The following is a 26,441-nucleotide window of genomic DNA, read 5'->3' as shown; positions in this document are numbered from 1 at the left end:
ACTGTTTTGGAAACTGTGTGGGGAAAAAAAAAAAAGGAAAATATAAGAAAACTAATGAATTTTTAATAAATTTAAAAGGTGATAAATTATGCACTTAGGAGTAGTTATTTATAGTTGTTATTCTTTAGGGGAAAAACGTGTTTAAAAATGTTGCTAAGGCTTCTGGTGGATGCAAATGGTGGTCAATGTGATTTTTTTCAAAAAAATAAAGTACAAATGGGGATGTTTAAGTTGATGTATTTATCCTTTGTAGTAGATGTAAAGTAATCCACTCCATCCAAGGCTCCTAGTTTCATCTGAACCACTGTGATTTGCCTTGAGCAATGAATTTTGGGAAAGAATGTTTAGAATACAGCATAAAAAATAAAATGTGACCTTTGAAAGAAAAAGGAGATTGTGTTTAAGTGAAGAAAATGCAGAGGGGAGATGCAATCAACCTGCACGCTTATGCAGAAGTTTTGAAGAAGAAAAAAAAATGATGAATTACTTGGTATTTATTAGGTTTAAGGGGCTAAAGCAGTAGGAGGGGAGCTCTTGGTTAACCATCATTACAAAGCTTTTCCTAATGTCAGGAGTAGTGAGGTACTGGAATGAATGCTGGGTTGTGAAGCTTCTACAGGAGATCTTCAGGAACCTGTTAGATATTCATTATTTATGTGAGAGTTGACTGCACCTGAAAGGAAAGCTGGGTGCAGCACAATCAGAATGCTTAAGTCTCTTTCAACCCTGTTTTCTGTGATTCTGTATGTCATTCATATGTGTGTTTAAAAAAAAAAAAATTCTTTTGAGCTCTATTATCCATCGTGCATGTTTAGCCCAGTGACTCGTGATTTTTAGTGGAATGTAAAAAAAAAAAAAAGAGAACTATGTCTGTTGCCAGAAGGCACTAATATTTTGATGTTTCCATTCTGCAATATTGCCTGAGAATCTTTTGAGGAATGGATTAACCACACACTTTGAACTGCCTGTAAATGTATTGACTTTGCATTTTACAAGCTGGATGTATTTAATACAAGGCTTAGTTCTGAGGTCACTGTGCCAGCCAGGTTCATTTATAGGTTCTGTTGAATGTGAGAACTTACTAAGGGGCTCTTTCATGGCTCAAGTCCACTGACAATCACAGTTTTGCTAGTGCGTGATGTTTGTTTGGGAGAGGTTGGAATTGAACCAAAATCTAGTCTAAAGTAGGGATTCTTGTTAATACAATGAAATATATTCCAGATAACTAAACGTTACTGCATTTTGAGGAGGGGATATCTAGTTCTATGGAAATGGAAAGGAAGTTCTTTGCGATCTCAAGTCTATATTTCTATGTTTTTGAGCAAGTATAGTCAAATAGCTTTAAGTTGTAATTTCATGCCTTCTAGATCATCTAGATCACCCTGGAAAATGTCAAAGAGCTGCTTTCTATAGGAAGCTTTCAAGATCTCTTTTAGATTAGAGCTTGATTTTCTTGGTTGACTTTATAGATTAGAGCTCTGTAGAGTAAGAATAGAAGAAAGGCCCAAATGTGAAGAACTAATTAAATGATAGCTGAACTATATCTTCAGAGCTCTCTATTGGGCCAATGAAAGGCTAAGAAATTGTTTGACAACAAGTCGAAAATTCTTCTCTAGTTGGGTGTCATGCTTTTAGGTGGAGTCGCATGAACCAGTTTGTCATTGGATCTCCACTGTACTCTCCCAACCTTCTATATAATCCATGGTATGATTAGAGTATTTTACAGCCATTGTTTTAACTGCTTGTCTCATAACAATTACCTGCAAGCTTGCTGATGCATATCAAGCTTTCTTTTTTTTTAAAAAAAAAAAAAAGATATGACCTAAAGAAAGCAGACCTTTGGAATGCTTCCATACAGGTTACATAAGGTAATATTTTGTTGTGTTATGTCATGTCTGTTCAAATTGTTAGGAAGCTTAGGATTACACCATTTCCTAGGGTTTATATAATTAATTAGAAGCTCGGGTTGAGCTATAAGAATTAAATAGTTGTACTGGTATGGTCAGCTTTAATTTTGCTAACTGATACCGTAGTGGACTGTTAGATAAGGCCAGAAACTCCAGTCTTTAGCAGAAGTAGAAATGCAACTAGTACACAGTTTTTCGAGAAATAAGCATGATTCAAGCAATTAAGATTTAAGTTATGGTTGCAGAATATCTGTAGATGATTGGACTATTTTCAATTATTCTGTTGGCTTTGAAGATTTATGGGGTGTTTTTGGTCCCTTTTAGATGTTAGATGTTATAAATGTAAATGGATATTAAAAACATCAAATTTCATCTTTTCTGTCATCAGGTTTTGAAACTTTATTCACTCCGTGCCTATTCAGATCTACTGAAGTTGCCTTTTGATCCAAGCTGTCATTATCTGTGTCCACTGGGTGTTAACGATAAACAAAACTTGCAGATTGAGCCCTGATATGGGAAGAAATATTTAACCGAAGACTTTCCTATTGCTGCCCAAAAATTAGTAGATAAAAGCACCTCCTCACTAATGTTGTTTTTGTGGCTTCTCCCCTGCATGGTCCTATTCCTTTAATTCTGGGACTAGTATGAATTTGGTAGTATGTTAATCAGTGTGTTGGCAGTGCTCGTGTGGTCTTGCTTGCAGTGGTTCCTGCAGTCTCAGGCACATACCTAAATGGCAATGGTAGGAGGAACCCTCACAGCTGTGATTTCCCTTTGCTGCCTATGAGCCATTAGTGGCCTCTTAATAGAAAGGCACGTTTTTGTGAGGCCAAAAACCTAGGCTTAGGGCTCTTGTTGCATATGATCAGATTTTGTATGTTCTCCCATTAGACTACAGGGTGCTGTAGAACTGTGTGGGTGGAGCAGAGCCATGGGATCCTGAGGTCATGCCCAGGATGGTGCAGCAGTAGCTGAAATTTCCGGTATGGAAGGCCAAACAAAAGCTAAGCAGAAGAAAATTGATGAAGAAACTTCTCATAGCTGATTGAGGCATGTTAAAGGGTGCAAACCACAGGAGCCTTCTGTCATTTCCCTGGGTGGTTCATTTCTAATGGGAGGAGGGAGGAGGGACAATGAAAGTTAACAGATGTGGTTTTTGAGTAAGTTTTCTTTTTTTCCCACTTGGCTGGCAAAAACTTCTGAATAAGGAAATATAACTTCCAAAGTAAGTGTTCTACTGATTGATTATTGATTTTACTTATTAATACAAAATCGGAGCAGAATGGTCATGGGTTTTAGAGGTAACCTGCCCAAACAAAGTCTTAGACACATGAATAAGCATATTTTTATGAATAAGCCCATGCAGAGCAGCAGTGAGGAGCTGGATGAAAGAAGGATCTTTGAGCAAGTCTGAGGCAGCAAAAATCAAAGCTAGACTAGTGAAATAATAGTTTACAACCTCAGTGAGCTGATCCTACACTGAGAGAGGATCATGTGCTGCTAGTGACTGTTGTATGAGGAACAGCCTTTATGAGAGGTGGGGCTTGGCAGAGCTCTGTACCAAAATCTCTGCCTCTGAAACCTCTTCTATGCCCCTTGCTCAGCTTTGCTGGGCTTTCTTTCAACCTGCTTATAGTCTTGACGTTAACAGTGTAACTTGAATGTTGTATGTAACATCTCTATGCTTTCGATTCTTGGGGTGTTAGAATAACACACTTCTCTTACAAAACATGGGCACTGGTTGTGAATCTTCCAAAACAGCTTCCAAAACTAGCCAAAGTTCTTTACAATTATTTTTTTTTCAGTGCTAAAAGCTAGCTTGAGATTCCAAGCAGGTAATTCAAATACAATATTAAATCATATTAGAATATCTGTTCTGGGGCACAACATAGTGCAGTTTAAACAACTATCCAGGTAATATACCAGAAAGTCAACACTGCAGAAGTAGTGTTGATTTTCAACAATAGTACTGAACTTGGCTGAATGGTTTTTTGGGTATTTTAAACCAAACTGGAAGAGAAATTATCATTAACAATTAGAATAACAATACCTCATAACAGCAGAGATCTTCAAATACCAGAAAATTATTTAACTATCAGTTATTCTTCATTAAGTGAATCTAGATTAATTCATTAACTAAATTAAGCGTCATTAAGTGCTTTTTGCAGTATCTTTCAGAAATGCTCTAATTGCTTCTGTTTTAAATACAAGAAAAATGAGGTAGAGAACTCAGGTGGTTTGCTAATGGCCATGTACAACACTTACTCTCTGATCAGAATTGAGGGCTAGGTTCCCAGGGCTTCTGTTCTAATATTAAAACCACTAGCCCCAATTTGATACATGTTTTTTAAAAAAGTAAATATAAAAATAAAACAACTTCATTCCTCTCTTAGAAAATTTTCAATTTGACTGGGTTAGCTACCCTAACAATGTCTGATTCTTTTTAAATACGTTTTAGAATGGGCTTTGGCATCTGATAGAAATTATAAACAAGAATTTTTTATTCTTCAGACCAAGTCTTATTAGTCATGGTTTTGCCATTTGTAAGCTCTATGGTATAGGTATACATTTTACAACTGTTTCTCAGGGTAGAAAAGCAACATTTTTTCCTTTTCCCCCTTGTCAGGAACATTTCTGTGAAGTGTGAATTGCAAAAGGTCAAGGTACATCACAGAAATGCACGCAATTTATTTAAAGATTTTTTTTTTTCCAAAATCCCAGTGGCCCAGCACAGAACTCACCTCCAGTGTAGCTGAGTGACTTACATAACTGGTAGTATAAAATAGCTGAGAAACAACATTCTAAACTTGATTTTCTCCCCACATCCCTTTCTGTTTTTCAACTCCCTGAAAAACAGCAGGACTGAACTTGTGCAAACAGGCTGCTGTCCTTCTGAGTATGACTGTGATGTGCAAGGAAGAGGTTGAATAAGGTACTTCTCTAGCTCTTGTCTAAGTGCATCAGACCCACTGGTATGCGCTTCTCCCAGTCCCTGAGCATTTCCAAAACAGTGACTGTTTCAAGCCAAGTGTTAGCATTTCCTTTTAGCACATGGCTTTCTCTGTCTTCCAGCACAAAGAAATGTGCCTCTTGCTGAGACTGTATTTAAAAGCAGAATTCAACCCATGAATGAAGACTGATTGTGTCCGTTATCTAGTGACTATTGTTATTCTCAGGTGGAGGAACCAACCTCTTGAAGCACAATAGTTTAATCTCAAACTATTTGAAAGTGTGTAGGAATCTGGTTCTTACTATTGTCTAATTATGTTTTAGAGGACAGCACGATTGCAAGCAATTGAATGCTAGCTCATGCTAGCTTGTGTTGGGGCTTTTCTTCCTGATGCCGGTGAGTTTCATTGCTGCTATTCACATAGACAATGTGGTATGCTGCAGTGAGTGTAGAGAACAGGTACCTTGGTGCATGCAACAAATTATTATGCATGCAAATATTTAATGTGTTATAATGTTTAGGAAATAATCTAGAATATGATTGTGATGCAGGGCAAGTGGACAAATAAGAAGGTCAGAGCTTACTTGACTTTTCAACTAAGCTAAGACTGTGGTGTTCTTCCTGTTCAGATAGTATATAGCCAGGGTTTACCTTTGAGGCAGAGAAAGACAGTAGTTGATTACTTAGAACAAATTTCCTTAAACTGTTAATTTACTGCACGTCTGATAATGTAATGCACTGTACTAGTTCTGCTCTTCTACAATACGCAGGCAGGTTCAACCCTGCGTTCCTTCATATCCTGAGATTATCAAGAGAGAATACAAGATATGGCTTCCTCTCTAGTGTGTTACAATTTGGTTGCAGTTTTCTTGACACACAAGGATTCCTTCTCTGAGCATTCTGGCACATGTATATTCCACTGCATGCTGGTGGAGTGTGTGCTGAATGCTTCTAAACTGGTGACTTCTGGAGTAGCCCATGTGAAGGGGCAGTGGTGCTCCACCCTTCCCTTTATCCTCGTGACCAGTTGAATCTTCCCATGTTGCCTGAAGCTGAAGTTGTTCTTGCACCAATTGTTTACATGTAAATAATGCGTATACTTTGTTAATTAATGGAGTTGGTATGGGGGGGGGGGGTGAATAAAACTCTTGTTTTCTTCTAAGTGGGAAGGTATTTGATTTTTCTTGGAGCCCTAGGGTATTTTATTTGATAATCTGTGATGACATCTCCAGACTTCAAACATTGCCTTTCTTGCCAGGATGTTTTGCTTCAACGTTGGTAAAGGTTTATAAAGGTAAAGTACAACTGGAAAAGTATATCACTTTGAAAAGTAGATAACTGAAAGAAAATGAAATATTGGCAGGCTTTTCAGGAAGATTGCTGAATTGGTGGAAGATTGGGATTGCTGAGGCCCATGCTGCAAAGCGTATGCCCCATAAGTCTCATCTTTTCTTACTCTGAGGTGTGGATCTCCTTTCTGCTTGGGTGTTTAGGCTGCTTGGTATGGTAGCTCCTAAACAAGGCTTGAATATGAAAGCTTGTATTTCATAAGCTTGTGGGATGGGAAGGAAACGGAAAAATCAACCTAGAAGCTCTTAAATGCTGAATCAAAAGCTACACTTCATATAGCCCCCTCAAGAGCTGGTAGCATCTGTACCTCGTGGCAGGGTGACTGGTGTCACAGCAGGAGGAGACTGCAGCTGCCCCAGTGCTTCCCCCCAGCTGCAGTGGCTGGGAGATGGTTGTGGTCCCCACAACCTTCTACTGCATTTGGATCCCAGCAGGCATTCATGTTGTGTTAAGTCACATCTTGAGATTTTCATATTTTATTTCTGTGCTCAATCAATATGACTAAATCAAGGGACTCGGATTCTAGGTTTAAGTATTTGTGTGGAGCTACGTAACCTCAGGTCCTACTAGAGATGCTTATTGCTCCATCACATCTTTGTCAGCTCTGATTTTCAGTGAAGGGAAGGTTGAGCTGAAGTAATACAGAAAACAAATGTAAATGACTAGTGTCCTTCTGTATGATGATACTCCAGGTGTAATGCTTGTGTATTGGCAAGATGGTCTTGAAACTAGCTAAAATGCCTTTAGCAGACCTCAACTTCTCTGGCTTTATAGCCAAGACTGAAAGCATGCAATACTAAAGATTTGAGATTGCTTCCTCACACCCAGTAACAACTGTTTTAATTAATACTGCAGCAACTAAAAGCTAAGATGCTTGCAAGTTTCCTATTTTAAAGGAACAAGAGATTTCCAGATACAACTGGCAAGGATTTATACTTCATTAAGAATTCCAGAATACTACTCTGTGCTCTAGGAAGCATAATGTACTCCTAGAAAGGTAATGCAAGCTTCAGCAACAGAGCAAGCCACGAGTACTGAAATTTATCAGAGGTGTCAAAGTTCAATGGGTAGAGAGGGAAATCAAACTGCACTTATTCAGCCACACTGCTGCTTTGTCTAACAATCCAAAGTAGCCTAACAAACTGCAGATTAATAATTATCTGTATTTGTTTGCTATGATTCCACAGTGTCTGAATCTTGAACTTCAAAGACCGTTGAAAGTTAAGCACTCTGTTAGCTGAAATCATACCATTTCAATCTTTTCTTTTTCCATGATGGGTGAGGATCCCTCTTATACTCAAGTCATTTACACCATACAGTCTTATGCTTTAACTGGAAACCATGAAAAATGTTTTTTGCGATTCAAGGAGAGGGTGCTTTGCCTCCAAGAGAAAAACGGATTCCTTGACCTATCCCTGTTACCAAAAACTAGACATCTGAATGTTAATTTTAAGTTGTTGGCTATTCCTAGCATTTTTCCTTGTGTCAGTGATGTCAAATGTGAGTTATATGACCGAACAAATAAGCTGCTAGAACACTACAGAGAAAACTAGGCAGAGATCCTAGTTTTTAACAATTTATTTTCCTTTCCATTTTAGAGTTAAGCAGATAGTGTTTTCCTTTTGACTAAAGCCTTATGCATGTTTTTACAGTATAATTTTCCCATTATAAAAAGGGAACAAATTTTTGGTATGATTCTGGCTTGTGCTATTAAAGCTAGGTTTGCAGGACCAAACCGAATCAAAACTTTTATTTTAAATAGCTGTCTGAAAGTTCAGATTATGAAGTATATGAATGTAGTATCATTTAAGTGTCCCAGAAACACTTGGAGATGTCGCAAGAGTTGATTTTGATGTCCTCAAGTCTGACTGGGTGACTTTGCTGTATTGGAGGCCTTGGAAAAACTGTCAGTCTGGCTGGATTGACTTTGAAGGCTGTGAAGATTGTCCTTGAAAGGGAAATAAGCATAAAATATATTATACTTGAACTCTAAGGATGAACTGCTTCAACAGATCAAGTTGCAGATGATGGTTGAATCTTCAAAAGTAATGGAGGAAGAAATGATGTTTGAGCACTTAGACAAAGTGCAAAGCCTGTATTTTTCTCATGAATGGCCACGGATACTTTTATAGATCATGTATTACTGCAGAGCTGTATTTCTCAAAGATTTGAGAGTAATGTTGGAGGATGCTGTTTACAGAAACTGTAACTAATGTAGTTAGCACTACAAGTTTTACGGATAGGAGTTTCTTCAATGCCTTAATTCCTAAGGAGCTGCCAGCAGTAAGGCTGGGATAATAAACGATGACTGTTCAAAGTTGCTTTAAGTATTTATTCAAAAAAGAGTAATTAAACTGGAGAGGAATTACCAAGTACGGACAGCTGTAGCCTTAAAACAGGCATTAGGCATTGGAATGGGCTGCCCAGGGAAGTGGTTGAGTCACCATCCCTGGAGGTCTTTAAGAGACGTTTAGATGTAGAGCTTAGTGATATGATTTAGTGGAGGACTTGTTAGTGTTAGGTCAGAGATTGGACTAGGTGATCTTGGAGGTCTCTTCCAACCTAGATGATTCTGTGATTCTGTAAACATGCTGGAGGCAGAGGCGTGTGACACTTTAAAACCCGTTTCAGAAGAAAAGGAAGGCTTTGCAGCTGGTTACACAGTGGGATGTTGCCATGTGCCCTCCATTTAAGCATTAGCTCCCCACTAACAAAATAATGTCACTAGGCCTCTGCCCCTCTGAATGTGCAGGCTTTGTTACCTTATTACATGACCTTTAAGGAAATAGAAGGCCAAAGACTGTGTGAAAGCCGCCTTGGAGCATCTCTAATGATCTTTTGTAGTTTCACAACTTTTCAAGGACAGGCAAACAAGGGTGTCCCCTCCTGCCATTGTGCCTGTGCTGTGCTAGAAAGCAGGGTCATGTCTGCCACCCCTTGGGAGAGAGATCTGGAGGCCTGAGGAGCCAGGAGGAAGGTGGAGAGGTGAAGCACCTGAAATGTCAGGCTGGGAAAAGTGATTGCCATCTCTCCACAAAGAGCTGTGCATGCATGCGCACCTGTGAGTGTTGGATACTACCTGGTGCAAACTTGGCTTTAGCATCACTAAATCTATCTCAGTTGATTTAAATATTGTCTACATATATTTAAAGTATATTCTAGACTTTAGTATTTAAACTATTTTGGATTATTCTTTTTTGTTTTACCTTTTCTCATTACCTTAGTGTTTTCAATTTTTTAATGAAGCCAGAGATGTTTTGGTGTGTACATAAAACACCTTGCAGAAACTAGCACTTTGTACCCAGAGTTTTGATCCAGTAGACAAGAGCAGGAAAGTGAAAATGCTTGTCTCGTTGTCTTAACTGGATGAAGTACAAAAGGAATGAGGGTAGGGGAGACTGAGGGGTGTTCTCAAGTACTTATATTTTAATCGTCTAATACTAGGGTCAATATCTATTGTGAAACTCAGTCCAGGACTGTTGTTTATGCCTGACAGTACAAATGCGATGTAGCATCAAAGCATCTTTTATCAGCAGAAATTGGCATAGTCATGGCAACCCAGGCAGGCCCTAGCAAACACATGCACCTGCATTTCTTGTTTCTCCTTTATAGGAAGGTGCAGCATTAGCTAGGTGGTGTTCATTGAACTAGGTGTGTCAGATAGAGGCTGTGTATCTTAAAAACAATCTCTTCAAGTAGGCTGTTAGTTCATCACCACCATGGTATTCATGTTAGAATGATTAAAAACTAACCTGTCCTTACTCCTACATTCTGCCTTCAGAGTGTTTTGTTTTGCAATTTCTCAAAGTTAGTGGAAGCGCATGCATCTGAGGGGGAGGGGTCAGTAAAGGAAACCCATTTTTAGTCTCTTCTGGTTCTTCAACTGGGTTTCAGGCAGTTGCTGTCCTGTCAAGAGGTAAATTGGGATCTGCTCCTTCTGGGGCAGCTGCAGTCAGTGCAGCCTCGGGTGCTGGGCAAAGGACTTGAGAACAGTGCTAAGTACTTCCTGGTCCTGCTGCTTCCAGTAACAATATGGGAGAAAGTATCTGACACTGGTAGACTCTGCTATGGCTTTGTGCTGAGAGGAACTGAGAAGAATCATAGGAAGAATCATAACTTGCAGAGTGGTGAAGGTTAGAAGTAGCCACCAGAGGTCATGTGGCCCAACCCCCTGCTCAAGCAGGGCCACTCACAGCAGGTTTCCCAGGGCCCTGTCCAAATGACTTTTAGATATTTCCAAGGCGGGAGACCCCACAACCTCTCTGAGCAACCCGTGCCAGTGCTCTGTCACCCATGCAATAAAGAAGTGCTTCCTGATGTTCAAAGGGAACCTCCTGTGTTTCACTCTCTGCCCATTGCCTCTTGCCCTGTCACTGGGCACCACTGAAAAGAGCCTGACTGTCATCTTTGCTCCCTCCCTTCAGGTATTTATATACATCAATAAGATTCCCCGCCGCCCTTTCTCCAGGCTGAACAGTCCCAGCTGTCTCAGCTGTTCTTCACAAGTGATGCTCCAGTCCCTTAACTCTCATGGCCCTTCATTGGGCTGTCTCTGGCAGCTCCATGTCTCTCTTGTACTGGGAAACCCAGAACTGGACCCAGTATTTCAGGTGTGGACTCACCACTGCTAAGTGTTACTTTACTGACCTTTGGGCAGGAATGCATTTGATGTTCATCTGTGAACAGGACCCGAGATACCGAGGAGCATTTTTGAAGAGTATATCCATGTGATGTTCTGTACCATACATATATTATGAACCATATTATATCCATGTGACATAATGTACCATAATATATTCTGAAATGTGAATGGTAGTGTTAGGCTACAAGGCACGTGAACACACAGAGGAATAAGTTGGAAACGAATCCCCTGTCTTCCAGCTGGCTGTGTGATTGTTGTCATCTTTCTTCTGGATGAAGCACTAGAGCAGATGATGTTGTATCTGTGGCTGCTTCTCCACAAGCAAGAGTTGACCGGAGGTGGGGGTTACCTTCACAGCTTAGTATGCTTAGTATGAGTTGGAGGTTAGTGCTGGACAGAAGGCAGGCTGCAAATAGATACTGGGGGGGGGGGGGGGGGGGAATCTACAGTTTTCACTGCAAAATTCTGCTCTTATGAAGCTCAGCTCATTTCCCTAGCTCTTGCTTCAGTGGTAGGGCTCAAAGCCCTTGCTACCTGGGCTACCTGGAGATGTAGGTAGGAATACACTTACTTTCATACTGCTCTTTGCAGTATTACCAAGAAAACTCTAAAGTATGAAAAACGTGCACGAGGTCTTATGAGTTATTTTCATTCTGATGTGTCAGTCAAAATGACTGGTTTTAACATTAATGTATTGAGTTTCAAACATTATCTTCCATAGTGTACATCACAAAAGAGTATGTATAAATAGTACCTACTGATTTATTTTATTATTGCTTTTTTTTTTTTACTGTGTATGACTTCTAATATTTGTGGCAGAGTTGCTTTTTGTTTTCATCCCTTCCTACTGACAAGTTAGGCAGGTTGTTGCCAGTCATCCTTTCCAATAACTAAGAGAATCTCTGTGCTAATTCATTATTGATCTGCATGCAGAGATTTGCAACAGCTTCTCTTCTTTACTTGATTCCCGGAATTATACAATGTGAAACAAACCTGCTAGTTAGCTGTGGAGGTCAAGCAAAAATATTCTGCTACAGAAACACTGATTAGAGTCTGAAGTATGGTGGTTGTTGGTTTTATTTTGTTTAGTTTGAACTAGTGTTTGCTTGTGGATGATCAGTCGTGACACACTGTGACCTTCCTTATGTAGAATCAACACGTACTTCATGCTGCTGTGTATTAAATCCTCACTGGTCTGCAACAAATGTGCTATTCATTCTCTTCAGTTAGTCATAGACAGCTTGACAGTGGAGGGCTTTCACTCACGTTTGTATGTCCACCCCATGTATAGATGGCTAAACAATGGTGCACCAACTGCAGTAAACAGTGTGGTAAACTCATAGGCTCAGAGCCACCTACAAATATATAATTTTTAGCAAAATACTGAACTTCAAATGTTCATTGTGCTAATGAACACTTGGTCCATTAGTGAAGTTGGTGTGAAGAGAACACAGCTCCTAGTTTCTCTTACTTACACTAAATATTTTTTTAATATGTAAAAATAATTGTTACTGTTATTATGAAGGATGAACGAATTAATGTTTTTAGTGTCTGAAATTCAGTTTCCTGTTTCACATTGAACTTTTGGTAAATCTCTCTATTAGTGTCATTTAATGCTCCATTAGGCAATATTAAAACGTCAAAATCATCTAATAATACAAATCATTCAGCAGGAACATCCCCTGTCCATTAATAGTTTGCTAAAATCAGGCATTTTCAGGCTTATTTTTGTTACCAGCTGTATATGATTTTTTCAGCTCCTTGGTTATGCTTACTGTCACTTGTATCCATGTGAAACCTAAAAGGATACTGTATTTAGCAAAACGTGTAGAAAATTTCCAGAAAACTAGCAATGAAAAATCTTTCCTATCTTTTAGTTCTTGAGGTGATTACATGTTTCTTTGTTCTTGCTTACCGCCTTTTTTCGTGTTCTTTCACCTTCATAAGGTTTATTTCATACTGAACCACTAAGATTAAAATACCAAAACGAGCCACTGCTTTTGGTTTTATTATTGTTTCTAAGGAGCAGATCATTAAACAAATGAAGGCTTTATTCATCTTCTTTACAGTTGTTGACCCCCAAGGGATATTAGTTTATATAGGAAATACTCGTTCTCTGAGTATTTGAGTTAAATGCTTGGGAACAGTCTATGAAAACATCTCACAGCAATCAAAATGACTCATGACCTACTTAAATGATTTCCTATTTCATTTCACATAGTCATGACCTTCATGACATCTCTGTGACATTTCCATCACTATTTCCATTTAACCCAAGCCAAGAATTTGGGATGTTTTTTGTAATGGAATAGCTAAAGCAGATGTTATATGCATGATTCTTGCCACCATCAAATCCATTAGTGTCATGCTTCTGGTATGGCTAGAGGCACTTAGTGTAACGTGGATGTTTTACAATAATTAGGGCGGCAGAAGAACAATATGCATACTGTGGTCTTATAAAGACCCCTTTCATTGGACAGTTATGCTGTATGTTTCGCTATGCCGGAAGGGTTAAAAGTAGCTGCTTTCTCCCTGAAGACCAAATAATTTCTTAGCAAGAAATTTCATGTAGATCTATTTCAGTGTGAAAGTGCTTCTTGTTTAGTTTTTCAAATACAGTATTTTTATCAGACTTCACAAAATCAGAGAACTAATGTTTCAGAATGTGCATTTGTATTTTACATATAAAAGAAAAGGCTTCTTCTTTATTTTGCATACTTTCTATTATTCATTCCTTTTGTTTTTCCCAATTTCTTGCACTACAGTTATAGCCATTTGTCTTCTGTTTCTTTCCAGAATCTGGAGGAATTCAAAGCCAAAATGTTATCTATCACCTTTTTTAGTGTCTATGTATTACACAAGCGTTTAGGTTGGAAAAGACCTCTAAGGTGCAACCTTTAACCTAGCACTACCCAGTCCACCATTCAACCTTCTCACTAAGCTCTACATCTACACATTTTTTGGAGACCTCCAAGGATGGTGACTCAACTACTTCCCTGGGCAGCCTGTTCCCCTACTTCACAACCCTTTCCGTGAAGAAATTTTTCCAAATATCCAACCTAAACTTCCCTAGGTGCAATTTAAGGCCATTTCCTCGTCTTAACACTTGGTGCTTGGGAGAAGAGTTAGATCCCCACCTCACTATAGCCTCCTTTAAGGTAATTGTAGGGTGTGATAGGGTCTCACTAAGCTGCCTTTTCTACAGGCTAGACAACCTCAGTTCCCTCAGCTGTTCCTCATGAGACTCGTTCTCTAGATACCAGCTTCATTTTCTTTCCTTGGACATGTTCTAGCACCTCGGTGTCCCTCTTTGTAGTGAGGGGCCCAAAACTGAACACAGCATTCAAGTGTCTCGCTACAGTTGAGTACAGAGGGACAACCACTTTCCTAGTACTGCTGGCCATACTGTTCCTGATACAAGCCAGGATGCTGCTGGCCTTCTTGGCCGCCTGAGCACACTGCTGGCTCATATTCAGCCAACTATGGACCGACACCCCCAGGTCCCTTTCTGCCAGGCAGCTTTCCAGCAACTCTTCCCTCAGCCTATGGCACTGCATGGGGTGGTTGTGCCCTAAGCACAGGACCCAGCACTTGGCCTTGTTGAACCTCGTACAGGTGGCCTCAGCCCATTGGTCTAGCCTATCCAGATCCTCTTCAGAGCCCTCCTACCCTGAGCAGATCAACACTCACACCTAACTTGGTGTCATCTGCAAACTTACTGAGGGTGCACTTAATCCCCTCGTCCAGGTCATTGATAAAGAAATGGAAGATATCAGTACAAAAATAATTTTATACTTTTGGCTGGATGCTCTAACATTAAAACGTGATCCCATTGAAGGGTGTAGGGTTGCATTTTTTCTCCTAGTGCCCTCAGCACTTCATGGGGAGAGACTGCAGCACTGAATGAATTAATCTTGCAAGATTTTGGAAGTCTTATGCTGAAATTTGGGGATGCTCTTAGGGAATGTTTCCCTGAGTTCTGGTGAGCTGACTTCATTATTTCTTTTTGACAGCTGACGACTAACACGCCTTAGGAGTGTGTGTGTGTGTGTGTGTGTGTATTCTCTTCTCTGAGAGCATACCCCTGTGTAAGATGTTCTTTCTCAAACTTTGAAACTTCCTTTTCCCTCTCCCCACCTTGACGTGTCAGAGACTTGTTTTACAGTTTTTCTCTCAAATCACAGTTTGATTTTTTTGCTATTGTACTATACTGTCAGCTTACTTGCAATGTGCTTTGTTTTTTTTTTGTTTGTTTGTTTTTATAGAGGAAAGTATGTTACTCTAGTGAAGTTCATTTTCTGTTTGCTGGCATGTTTTTCCGTTAGTATAGAGTGTTTTAATTGGGAGAACATTGATTTCACACCTGTTAATGCTGCAGATGTAAACACCTGAAGAAAGTTTTTTGTGTGTGTGTTTTTGTTGTTGTTATTTGTTTTTTACTTGGCATTGGAATGATTTTGTGGGAAGATGTTTGTTTCCTGTGTGAGCAGGGATTTATTCATTACAGAGAAGAAATTGCTGTTGTCATTCTTCTATAAGCATACAAAGACTGACTAATTCGGGGAAACCTATGGATTCAGCAAGGAATCTGGGACACCGTCTGCTGGTCTTTCATTACCTCAGCAGACACTCCCCCTTGTTCTTCATTCCATTCTCCCTATTAACAGCTCCCTGATCATTCAAGAAACTACGGTGACTGCACCCCATTAATTTCTTGTATCCTCTACTTTTTACGAGGTTTCTTTTCGCTGCAGGCATCTTAAATAGGTGAAAAATATGATTATAAGCAAGACATCATTTGAAAGTGATTGGACATGAACTGACTTAATATACTGCACTTCGATGTGTCGGAGGTTGTGTCAATGATTTCTGAGGCGTTACAAATAAGCATCTGTGTGGTAATGTTGTAAATGCACATAAATACATCCTTCGGGTTCAGAGAAGAGCAATGCTTTGGTCTTGTCCCTTCAGGACATTCTGCACCTTTCTTTTCCCCTAACATTTTGGTTACATGGTTATATCTTGCGAGGCTTGCAGAGACCAGGAGGTGTGCAACACAGTGTGATCTCTGTATACAAATGGCCACCTACCTCTACCTGGATATGAGTTCTCCCCTTCTGAAAGGGAACTGGGTGCTTAGGGGTGTTTTGAAACATTTGCTTTGTATTTTGAAGCCTGTGCGTACAACTTGCTGTGTTTTGGAAGAGCAGGTACATTAAATCTGGACGTGTAATATCTAAAAGGCTTTGTAATTAATGCTCAATGATATAATTAATTAAAGCAGTTTGAAAACAAGATAAAATTCAAACACTGTGACATACCAGGGATTTCTAGATGAGAATTATTTCACTCTCCTAGTTTCATAAGCTTTAAAATGGAGCTGAGGGTTTAAAAAAAATTTACATCCGTTAACATTTACAAACCATTTCCAGGAGTAAGGTTTTCAAATGAGCTTGTACTGCTCTGTTTTTGAATGCTAAATACTGGAAGTTGATCTTCATTATACTGCTCCTTTGTTATACAGATTGTTCTAGGAATTGAATGTCAGCTTAGTGTCCTGTGCAAGACATTTCTGTGTCTCTGTACCTGTATTATTGTAGTAACTGAAAGGCTGGTTGTCTGTTTTAAATACTTTCCACTGCTCCTCTATTCAGAATCATCTTGTTCTTCTGCCATGTCAGATGGTAAGATTACAGTACCTGGCCATTACCGAATGAAAGTTATTCAGACAAGTTGTGGACAGTCACCAAACAGAGGAACAATGAAATGTCTGTTCCTGGGGTGGGAGCAAAGGGATCCGTCCTCTTTTGTTAACATGTGGAATACACTAAGCTCTTGCAATTCAAACTCTATTTTCTCCTTTGTCACTAATCTTTTAAGTGTAGCAAGAAAGGAGCTTGATAGAAAGTTTATATACTGACCCTACATCTTAGGAGGGACTAACAAATCTTTTCAGCTTGTTCACATATTTGTTTGTGGGCATTAAAAATAAATAAATAAATAAATCATATTAAAAACACTTCTAACTTCTAGAATACAAATATTTGAAAGGAAAGGTACTGAAGCTACTGTAAGAAATTAGTTTAAACAGAGAATGGGATTTACCTTGTGTTATTCAAAATGTGATTTTTTGGGTCTTTTTATATTATTGAAAGCAATATCTTTTTTTTCCATTGGGTTAAGTGGGAACATATTAGTTCCAGTGAGTGTTAGATAAGTTATACTGTCAGTAAAATAAAAGAATTCAGTAAGTGAAATATAATTCTAAAGTATTCAGAAGCTTTAAAAACTTCAATTTTTAATGTCCCAAAATGACATATATTGTATTAATGCTGTTAAGCAGAGCTAAAGAATAAGCAATGAATCCATTAGCAGCACTTCACCAGAATTTTTTCCAAACAGAACTAATTAGAGAAACAGAACGTCATATATTCCAAACAAAAGCTTTTCTGTTTTAAGCAGAACACTTTCTTCTGAGCAGTTTGTGAGCTTCCTCATTGTAGTCATATTGCTTGAATAGGTTGTCTAAGGTAGCACTGAACTTACGCTAATTAACCATCTTAATCTTACATTCAGCAAAGCTTATTGACAGAAAATAATCTGCCTGTGCAATTCAGTGCCCTCGGAGATGCTCCCAGCAACCTCAAAGTAACCCGAGATGCTTTTCTTTTCCCCCTACAGGAGCTATATAAGCCTTAATGCAATTAACTGTGGGCTCGGGGCCCTCTGAGAAGCTCCAAGACTCCCCCTTTAATGTGTGGGCATACCTCTTCTGGCACCTCTGCTTGGAGCCAGGATGTGGTTCAGAGGGGCACAGGAGGTGCTCGGGGCTCCTGTCCCTCTTCAGGCTGTTAGTCTTGCAAAAGTTTTCTGTATTTGTCCTCTGCCAACTTAGTTTTTAATGCATTTCATCTTCACCACAATGAGTTAATGAAGTGCTATTTCCTCTCAGCAATGGGGAACTGAGGCACAGAGAAAGAGCTGCTGAAGAGAGAAGGGAGTTACAGAGTCCCAAAGGAAGCTCCCTGCATAATGCACGGGGCCAGCCCACTGCTCAGGGCGTGCACCCCTCCAGAAAGCCATTAAGAAGCGCTGCGTGAGGGGGGGTGTGTGTAAAACCACACCTCAGGGTGTGTGAGTGGGAAGCGAGGAGTAGTCCCAGCTTTGAAGTCTCATCCAGAAAGCAGGTTACCCAGGTTTAGGTTCCTCCTTTGCCTAAGGGGATCCAAACCCACTTCTCCCACCTCCTTCTGCAGCTCCTTAATCTTTGTGCTATGGGGCCGGTCTTGGGTGGCACTGATCCCCACCCCTCGTGCTGAAGCTGTGCCCACACAAGATCATCACAATAGCATCCTGACCTTTCCCTTCTCCCATTCCTTCAGTGAGTACCAGAAGCTGCCTTGTGAACCCACTCCCTGCTGCAGGCTGACTATGTGTAACGGAGGCAATGGTTAAAATTGGCCCGAGTGAGGGCTACCAGCCTGTGGCTAAGAGCCTCCATGAAGGAATGTAGTGTGGCATCTGGGCACATGCATGTTGGAAAAAAAGCTGATTATTAGCAGCACAATACCGAGGGGGTCTTTGAAGAATCTTTTTGCACTGGAAAGGATGTGAATCAAATGGAATTTCTTGTTTCTTCTCTGAGGTCTCAAAAGATTAAACACTTCTTGGTAAGCATCCATGCAAAGTCTTTAGACTGTTGCCATATTTATCCATATATGGATGTGGCTTTGATTACTGTGTTCCTTATTTTTCAAGTGGAACCCTACAATCTAAGGCTAATTAATGCCAGTATGAGAAAGAAACGGCATCTAGGACTTTGTTGTTCTGATCACAAAGTCAATGCATTCTTAATACATAATTCTTTGGATGGGACAGCAGATGAAAATTGATGCCAGTATGGTTTGCTAAACCATACATAATGTTACAGCTGTTCTGGCTGATATGCATTTACTAAGCTTTTCATCAATTTCTATACAAACTGTAATTTATTTGAACTTTCCCCTGTCCTGACAATTTTCAGATTGCAGCTTTTTAAGAAATAAAAGGAAAAGTAGTTTGGACATCTAATCTTAATGATACCCTAGCTAAGTTCTATTTTTATTCATATTGAAAGTATTAAATATACAAAAGAAATGCATAATTAGGGAAAGGGCTTTTCTTTCTTTACAGCCATCCTCTTAAAATCAGAAGTTAGCAGTTAATTACAGAATACTCTGATTTGTATTGTCAGGAGCCCCATATTTTTCATACAAGTTGCATCTAATTCACACTGGGCCTACGAACATGTATCCCAGCCTTTTCCCTGAGGTTGTAGGGGTGCAGAGTAACGCAATAAATTGCTTAATAAAAGTTGTCAGACCTTGAGCTTCTCTCGTAGTTAGTTACTTCTCTCACCCTCCTAGGAACTATGGTTTAAAGCTCAGTGGTATTTCGCATAGCCCTACAAGCACAGCCTATATTCATGACCAAAGCTTGTAGGTGTACAGCACAGATGCAAATGTTCAAGATGAAAATACATTTTGATCATAAGATCAAATGTGTCTGGTGTAGAGCAACTAAAATAGTATGCAAGTTTACTGTTGTGCATATCTCAGCTAATGGTCAAAGACTGTTTCGGATGCTCAGGGAGGGGAAAGGCAGGGTTTGGGAAGAGAGAGGCTTCTCTTTCGTCAGAACTGAGCTTGTTGATACTGTCATGTGGGGAAAAGGGATTTAAAAATGTCTTGAAATTAATTGCTAAATTGTATTAGGCTGGAATACTGTGAAAAGATGTGCATCCAGCTGTTTTTTTCAGTTCTGCTTTTCATGGGTTGCAAAATAGTATGCCCCAAAGATACCAGTTCAAGCTCTATTAGATGAAGGAAGGAAGCTAGTTGCAGACTCCAGGATATATCTCACCACTGGTCACTTTAGTTTATGTAACAAAAATATATCTAATTATAAGCTACTGTGCACAATCAAACAAAACTAGAATTAGAGATTGCTCTTGTGGACCGCAAGTCCTACCTTTTTTATATATATACATATATATATATATATATATATATATATAAATCTCCAAGTGATTGACTTAGAGTAGAGCTAGTGACTTTGCTATTGAGTTTTTTGTTTGTTTTTGAGGTGAATCTTCATGATTGTTTTCAGTGTCGCCTTAGTATCATATGTTACAGTAATCCATTGTTCATCATATGAAAGAATCACAATTTTGAAGTACTAGAGGGGAAAAAACTTTTTTTTTTTTTGCTAATACTGTAATTTGAACATCTGGAATCATTAGAATATTCAATAAGAATCTTAAGTCTTGCTTCTCCTAAGGTGGTGTATTTGAGAAATATTTGTCTCACTCACAGAGACATATCATCCTCGTGGTTTCCTGTGGTTTCTTTCTTAGCCCTTGAAGGAATGAAGTTGTGAGACTAAGTTGCAGACAGGCCTGCTTTGGGTGGGTAGCTCAGTTCAGTGCCTGGCAAGTTGCTCAGTTCTGCAGTTTTGTGCTGGGTTTAACAGCAACAGAGCGTGGAACTAAAATGCACCTAGAAAAACAATTAACATAACTCCCATATATGTGAAATCTTCTAGGGAGCGTCCCTATTCGGAAGAACATGCTGGTCCCAGTTGTTGCTTATAGTGCTTGCACTGTGCTGTTCAAAGGCCTTGCGTTCCTGAAGAAGCCTGGTGTTTTGCCCAAAGGAGTTCCCCCTCCTACTGCTTGCCTGCCCAGGAGCTGGCAGCTGGCTTCTTTCCCTTTTCCCAGGCCCATGGGGTCACTGGTGCCCAGCACAGGCTGAGCCTGAGGTGTGCTGAGGGGCTGGTGCCTTGTGCTGAGGTCTGAAAAAGCAGGGGCAAAGAGAAATGGTATAAGCAGCACAGAGGGAGAAAGCAGATGAATGCAGTTGTGTGGAGAAGTTGCAGCCACGTGAAGGCAGCAGATGTTATCACTGCTGGCACGGGTACTGGGTGAGCGGATTGACTTGTTAAGTATAGATTATATCTCGTAGTAATTCTCACGACACCTAAAACACAACTCAGTTGCCTGCCTCACAGTGGGTGATTTATATAGATTTTGTTTGCCTAACAAGAGCCCTTGCCAATACACTGTATATACAAGAAAGAAAAAAAAAATGCATTCAACTTATATCTAGAACTATTACTCACAAAATCTGCAAATGGAAAATATAAGTATTGCTTCAATGACCTAGAATAACATAGAAATATGGTAGCTGAAGACAGTCTTCTGAGAGATGTCTTTGGAAATGATTTTTCTTTAACAGATGATTGTTCTATGCCTTTTTTAATTTCAAGGTTTAATTCCTGCCTTTAAAGACACTTTTATTGGAAATTTAACACTTAGCTAATCATCTTATTCTGTTAAAATTCAGGAGATTTCAAACAAGCTTTGAAGTAAAATGTTGTAAACTGCTTAAGGAAATGTAGTAGTCGACACAAGGGAAACTTTTGTTCTCAACTGAGAGGCAAAACAAACTTTACAGAACTATGCTGCTAATACTTACCCAGCTCTTCTATTCAGCTTGCTCTCTCTGCCAACAGGTTTGTGAGATCTGTTCTTAAAACTGCACTATTCAGGATTTTCCTGGACTAGGTGGTGCATGCATGCTCTTTTAAAAAGATATGCTCCCATGGATGTCATGTGAATGTTTGGTGCCTCATGGCTCCAATGTCTGACACTGAAGAGCACCTTATAAAGCAGTGGACAGAGCACTTCAGTTGCATTACTCTGCACAGCTGCGCAAAAAGCCACGCTCAGAAGCAGAACAAGTAATTTCTGTGCAGCTCCTCTGTCTTGTTTTGGCTTCTCTCCTGAAATAAGATGAAAAGGGTAACTGTCACTGTGAGATGCCCGTGATGAAATGGTTGGCCCGTTCAGCTGCTTTGTGCTGGGAGGGGAGGAGGCAGAGTCCTTGGGCAAGCCATGCTGGGCACTAGTTGCCAGCTGCTCTTTCTTGTTAGAAAAGCCACAACTGTTCTCAAGAACTGGAACAATTAGCTGATTAGTTGCCTAATAAGGAATGAATATTTTGAAGCACGTTAACACTGCTGCTGCAAGTCCTATTCTGTAGTGTTTCTTCTGTGTTTCTTTCCCTGAATGCAGGCTCGCAGTTCCATAGGAAGAGAGCAACAAATGCCACAGCTGCTGGCTTCATCTGCTTTGCCACAGGTCTTGTTGCTATTCAAACCCATTTCTTTCCTCACTGGTTTTCTTCGGAGTAATAGGTCTTCTGCTTGCTTTCCAGAAAAAGGTTATTTCTCCACTCAGCCTCCATTCTCCTCTCAGCCAGAGGGAAAGAAATACTGTCTGGATCCGGGCATGTCTGCAGTATAGTTTCACCTTAAGTTAATTGTTTGCTGTTTAGAAAGGCTAGTCTGGACACTCCCTGAATGTTTGTTTCCAGGCTATAAATGTTTGCAGTTCATGCTGAAGATGAGTATGTATGAATTTTCTGTATATGCAAATTTGACTAGACTTTTATATAGGAACATGGGGTGATATGGTCTTGCCTCTTTTAACTTACATAAAATTTTGGCTTCTTTTTTTTTTTGTGAAACATTTACTGGGCTAAGAAGATTTTTTTTATGTTTGTAGCAATCAGTTTTGGCTAGAAGTCCACACAACAATAATGACTGAGATCCTTCTCTTGCCCTTTGCCAAATGATAGGAAAAAATTGGAGGTTTATATCAATGCCTTACTATACGCAGATTTAAGTGGATCCCCCCCCATTGCTTTATCAGTATAAGATTGAGTCTTTCTGTGAACATTTGTTTTCATGTGATTTTGCTCCATAACCATCTTGAAACTATCAGTGTAATGCTACTTAGGGATCTGTGTATGCCTCTCTCCTTCTCCCTTTTATGCAGTGTAAGAAAGTCAGGGCAAGAATGATGGTAGAGGAAAAAATGGCATACTACATGGCATGATTATCCAAAGTCAGATTACCTTTCAAGTTTGCTCTTTGCATGGATGAGCCTTTTCTCACAGTCATGAAAACTAAATCCCTTGAAGTTGGTGGAGTTAAGGGTTCTAGCTCTTTGGCTGGGTAGGTTTATAGCATGAAATAATAAATACACAATAATTATTCACTCCTTTAGCCAGTATTTGAAGTATGAACCTCAGATACGAGTTTGGTCTAGCTTGTATTGCAGTTACTGGTGGATTATTTTTATTCTGTGAGATCATACTTGGTTGGTGTATGCTGGTAGGAAAAGACTGGATGAGACAGCTGAACAGCAGCCTGTATGAGCCTATCGAATCGGGAGATTGGATCCACCAACAGGGGTCTGTTAGTTAGCCTTAGGAGTGTGTCCTGAGGTTGTTGGGCGACCTCACCTGCTGGAGATGGATGGATCTGCCTAGACTGCCAGAGCGATTCTCTTACCAGCACTGGCTTTCTGGAGCACCCTGATGGCAGGCACTCTTGCAAACCTGTGTGCAGGTGATTGAAGTGCAGAGTTTTTTTCCTGATCAAAGGCATTGCTAGGTTTCCAGAGCTTTTACACACTGAACTGGGAATTAAGCATTCAATTGCAGTGTTGTTTCTTCCAGCTACCTTCAGATATGTCTTACATTCTTAGCATCCTGGTGGACTATTAGAGCTAAGCTTATGTCTTTAGTAGTGGCAGCTCTCAACTTGGATTTCCTTCTGTGAAAGAAAATAGGGTGTGAGAGCACTTGTTAGAAAGGGGTCAAGGAGCTGGGACATTTTTTTGTTTGTTTTCCTTTCTGCAAGTTTAATATCAGCTGAGCATCAGCAAAGTCAGGCAGTTGGATTTGTGAAAACCTAGGCTTTCACAACAAATCTTCATGATTCCATCACTCAGTTTCTCTGTGGAGATAGTTCTGGCAATGAGATGGATATGCTCAGCAAGGAGAATACTGCTATGTTATGAATGTGAGCATTTTAAAAAATAATAGTTCACTGGGACAGTGCTGGCTTAATTCACTTCCTAGCCATGCGTTACTGTGACCTAGAAAACCTGGGCTTGGGGAAGATTCTGAATATTTCTGTTTGTCCTCAGTCCATACTTTAATAAGACCTGGACCCAATTCTTTAGAATATCAAGAAAACCGCCAGTGGTAACTCCAGACAGGTTTCATTATATGAAACTGGAAAAACTCTCTATGCAAAAATTTTCTCCTCATCTAGAACAACATGCTTCCCTCCTTATTGACTTACAGCTTTAAGTATCAAAGGCATAGTATTTGAATTATGTAGTAGGGTTACAATTTTCAAAAAGTTATGATTTTGGACTGTTTTCATATGTGATTTTCAAAAGCAACAAGCTTTTGGAGGACAAGTCTCACTGGAGCTTGACAGCACTTAAACCTGTACCTTTTCTGAAAGTGAGACTTGGGTTCCCAAATTGAGAGGTTGTTTTTGGTGTCTGATCCATACCCTCTCTCCCCTCAGCAAATCTTGCAAAGGAAGGCCCTGGGGGCATACTTTGGGGTGGAGATGATGTGTGATTTGAAGTCAGTGACTGTCAGTCCTGCCAGACTGGTTGGCTTGTGCTAATCCTTTTTCAGAAATAGGGCCAAGCTTAGGCATGATACTCAAAATGGCATGATGTTTGCTTAGCATCAGGAAAGATGTTTGAATGCAGTCACTTGGGAACTACTGTTCTATTATTTTTTTTTGAAATGAGTAATTGCTTCAGAGTGGGGGGTATAAAGAGTAATGCTATTTGTTGAAAAGAAAGTTGGACACGGGTGTGCCCAAGTAACAAATGAGCAACAGACTTCTCAAACAATATTGGAGAATGTCTTGTTGTGTGCTTATTTTTTTATGGATAGACTGCGCTCAGATCTGAATGTATGACACTCATGGATGTCACGGAAATTTCTACCTTGGGCTGGAATTTGACCTTTGTTACTCCTAGTGAAACATGTAATAGATTGTTCAGCTGCATTTCATACCCTTGAGGATTTAAAAAAAAAAAAAAGGCAAAAATACACTTTTGGTCAATGTTAATGTACTAAAACATCTTTATTTTTGAATGCTGAATGCAGTTGGAATCATTTCACTTTTGCACTTGCGCATGTTTAGGCTTGATTTTTCCAGTGAAGATAATAATAGATTATTTAATTAAGAGTCATTTAAACTAAGGTCTGATTACACATTGCTTACAAACATTCCACACTGAAATTAACTTAATTTTTCTCCTTAGTAATTTGAATTTGTACTTGTCCTTCATTGACATATTTTTTATCTGCTAATGTCTAAATGATATTCACACTTGAAATATGGGACCAGGAAGAAAAAAGAACCCTAGTCACCTTGTATTTAATTGAGTAGCTTATGGAAATGAGTTCTGAATTTCTGCAAGCACTACACTAATGGAAATAATTTGCCAGGAATTGTGAGATATTTTTGAAGCTCCTTTCTTCAGTTTGAAGTGTATGTCAACTGTAAAGAATTTCTTCACTTTTTCTAGAGAAGTGCTGATTATAGGTCAACTTTAAAATGAGATAAGACATGATGAGATCTCATATTTTCATGACTGAGCAGGATTTTAGTTATTTAGTTCAATAATTTGACTACATCATGAATAACAGGTATAGTTATATCAGTGATAATGATCAGTTAAACATTCATATACATTTATTGTATTTGCACTTTAAATAAAATTGCAAGACTCATCTGTTTTAGCCAGTATCTCTGCCTTAAGAAACAATCAAAAACACAAATCAATAGGAAAAGCTCATATGCATGCCATATTCTAAATATAAAGCCATATAAAATGTTGAAAGCAAGTTCTATTTGCACCATTTTCTCATGACTTCCATTATTTGCATTTTTCCGTCTAGTAAATAACTGTTAAAGGCTTGTTCTTATTAAGGTTCATAATTCAGTATCTAAAACACTCGCAGACTTAGACACTGAGTTTGGTACTTTCCAGTCTTGTCTTAGACGTTGTTCTGTTCATTAGATACTTGAATAAAAATGAAAATTTGTCAGATTAATTACATACTGTGTATTATGGCTACCTTCCCACATACAAGGTTTTAGTGAAGGACCAAACTGGAACTTGTAGAGTGCTAATCACTGTGGGTTCCTAGACAACGGAACTAGCCATAACATTCACTGATGTTATGTAATAACTAGGGCCTTCATCTAGACAGAGCAAAAGATATATGATAAAATGTTTGGAGTTGCTCCTTTTGCGCCTAGTGCAAGATGCAACCTTCATACAAAATATTTGTGTAACTAAGCCTGTTGTGGCGATACAGATCTCCATAGCAGTGTCCTTCAGTCACTTTAAAATACCGTGCTTATGTGTTTTTTTTTTTTTTAAGTAAAGTTGAGAACCTCAGATGTGAGCTCAGTACAAATGTTTGGCCTGGCAATAGTTTGAAGGAAATTATTGTCTTAGGTCCCATAGTCATCAATACTGATTCCGATACTTCTCTTTAGCTGAATTTGCCATGAATGGGTGATGGAAAGGGAGAAACTTTTCACGTTGGCAGCCACAACCCAGACAGAACAGCAGTAGAAAGAGAGTTCATCAGAGAACAAGCCAGGCAGGCTTCTGAGCGATACCTGCTCACGTTTGTCAGCGCTGCTCTTCATTAAG

General features: G+C 39.4%; 1 long non-coding RNA gene across 7 annotated transcripts in view; it reads left to right on the top strand.

Moving 5' to 3' along the window:
* Positions 1–26,441, top strand: part of LOC121071229 — a 151,498-nt gene that overhangs the window by 66,132 nt on the left and 58,925 nt on the right. The window lies entirely within an intron of this gene.

This window comes from Cygnus olor, chromosome 5 (assembly GCF_009769625.2).
Source record: "Cygnus olor isolate bCygOlo1 chromosome 5, bCygOlo1.pri.v2, whole genome shotgun sequence".
NCBI lineage: Eukaryota > Metazoa > Chordata > Aves > Anseriformes > Anatidae > Cygnus > Cygnus olor.
This window is presented reverse-complemented; position numbering and strand designations above follow the sequence as displayed.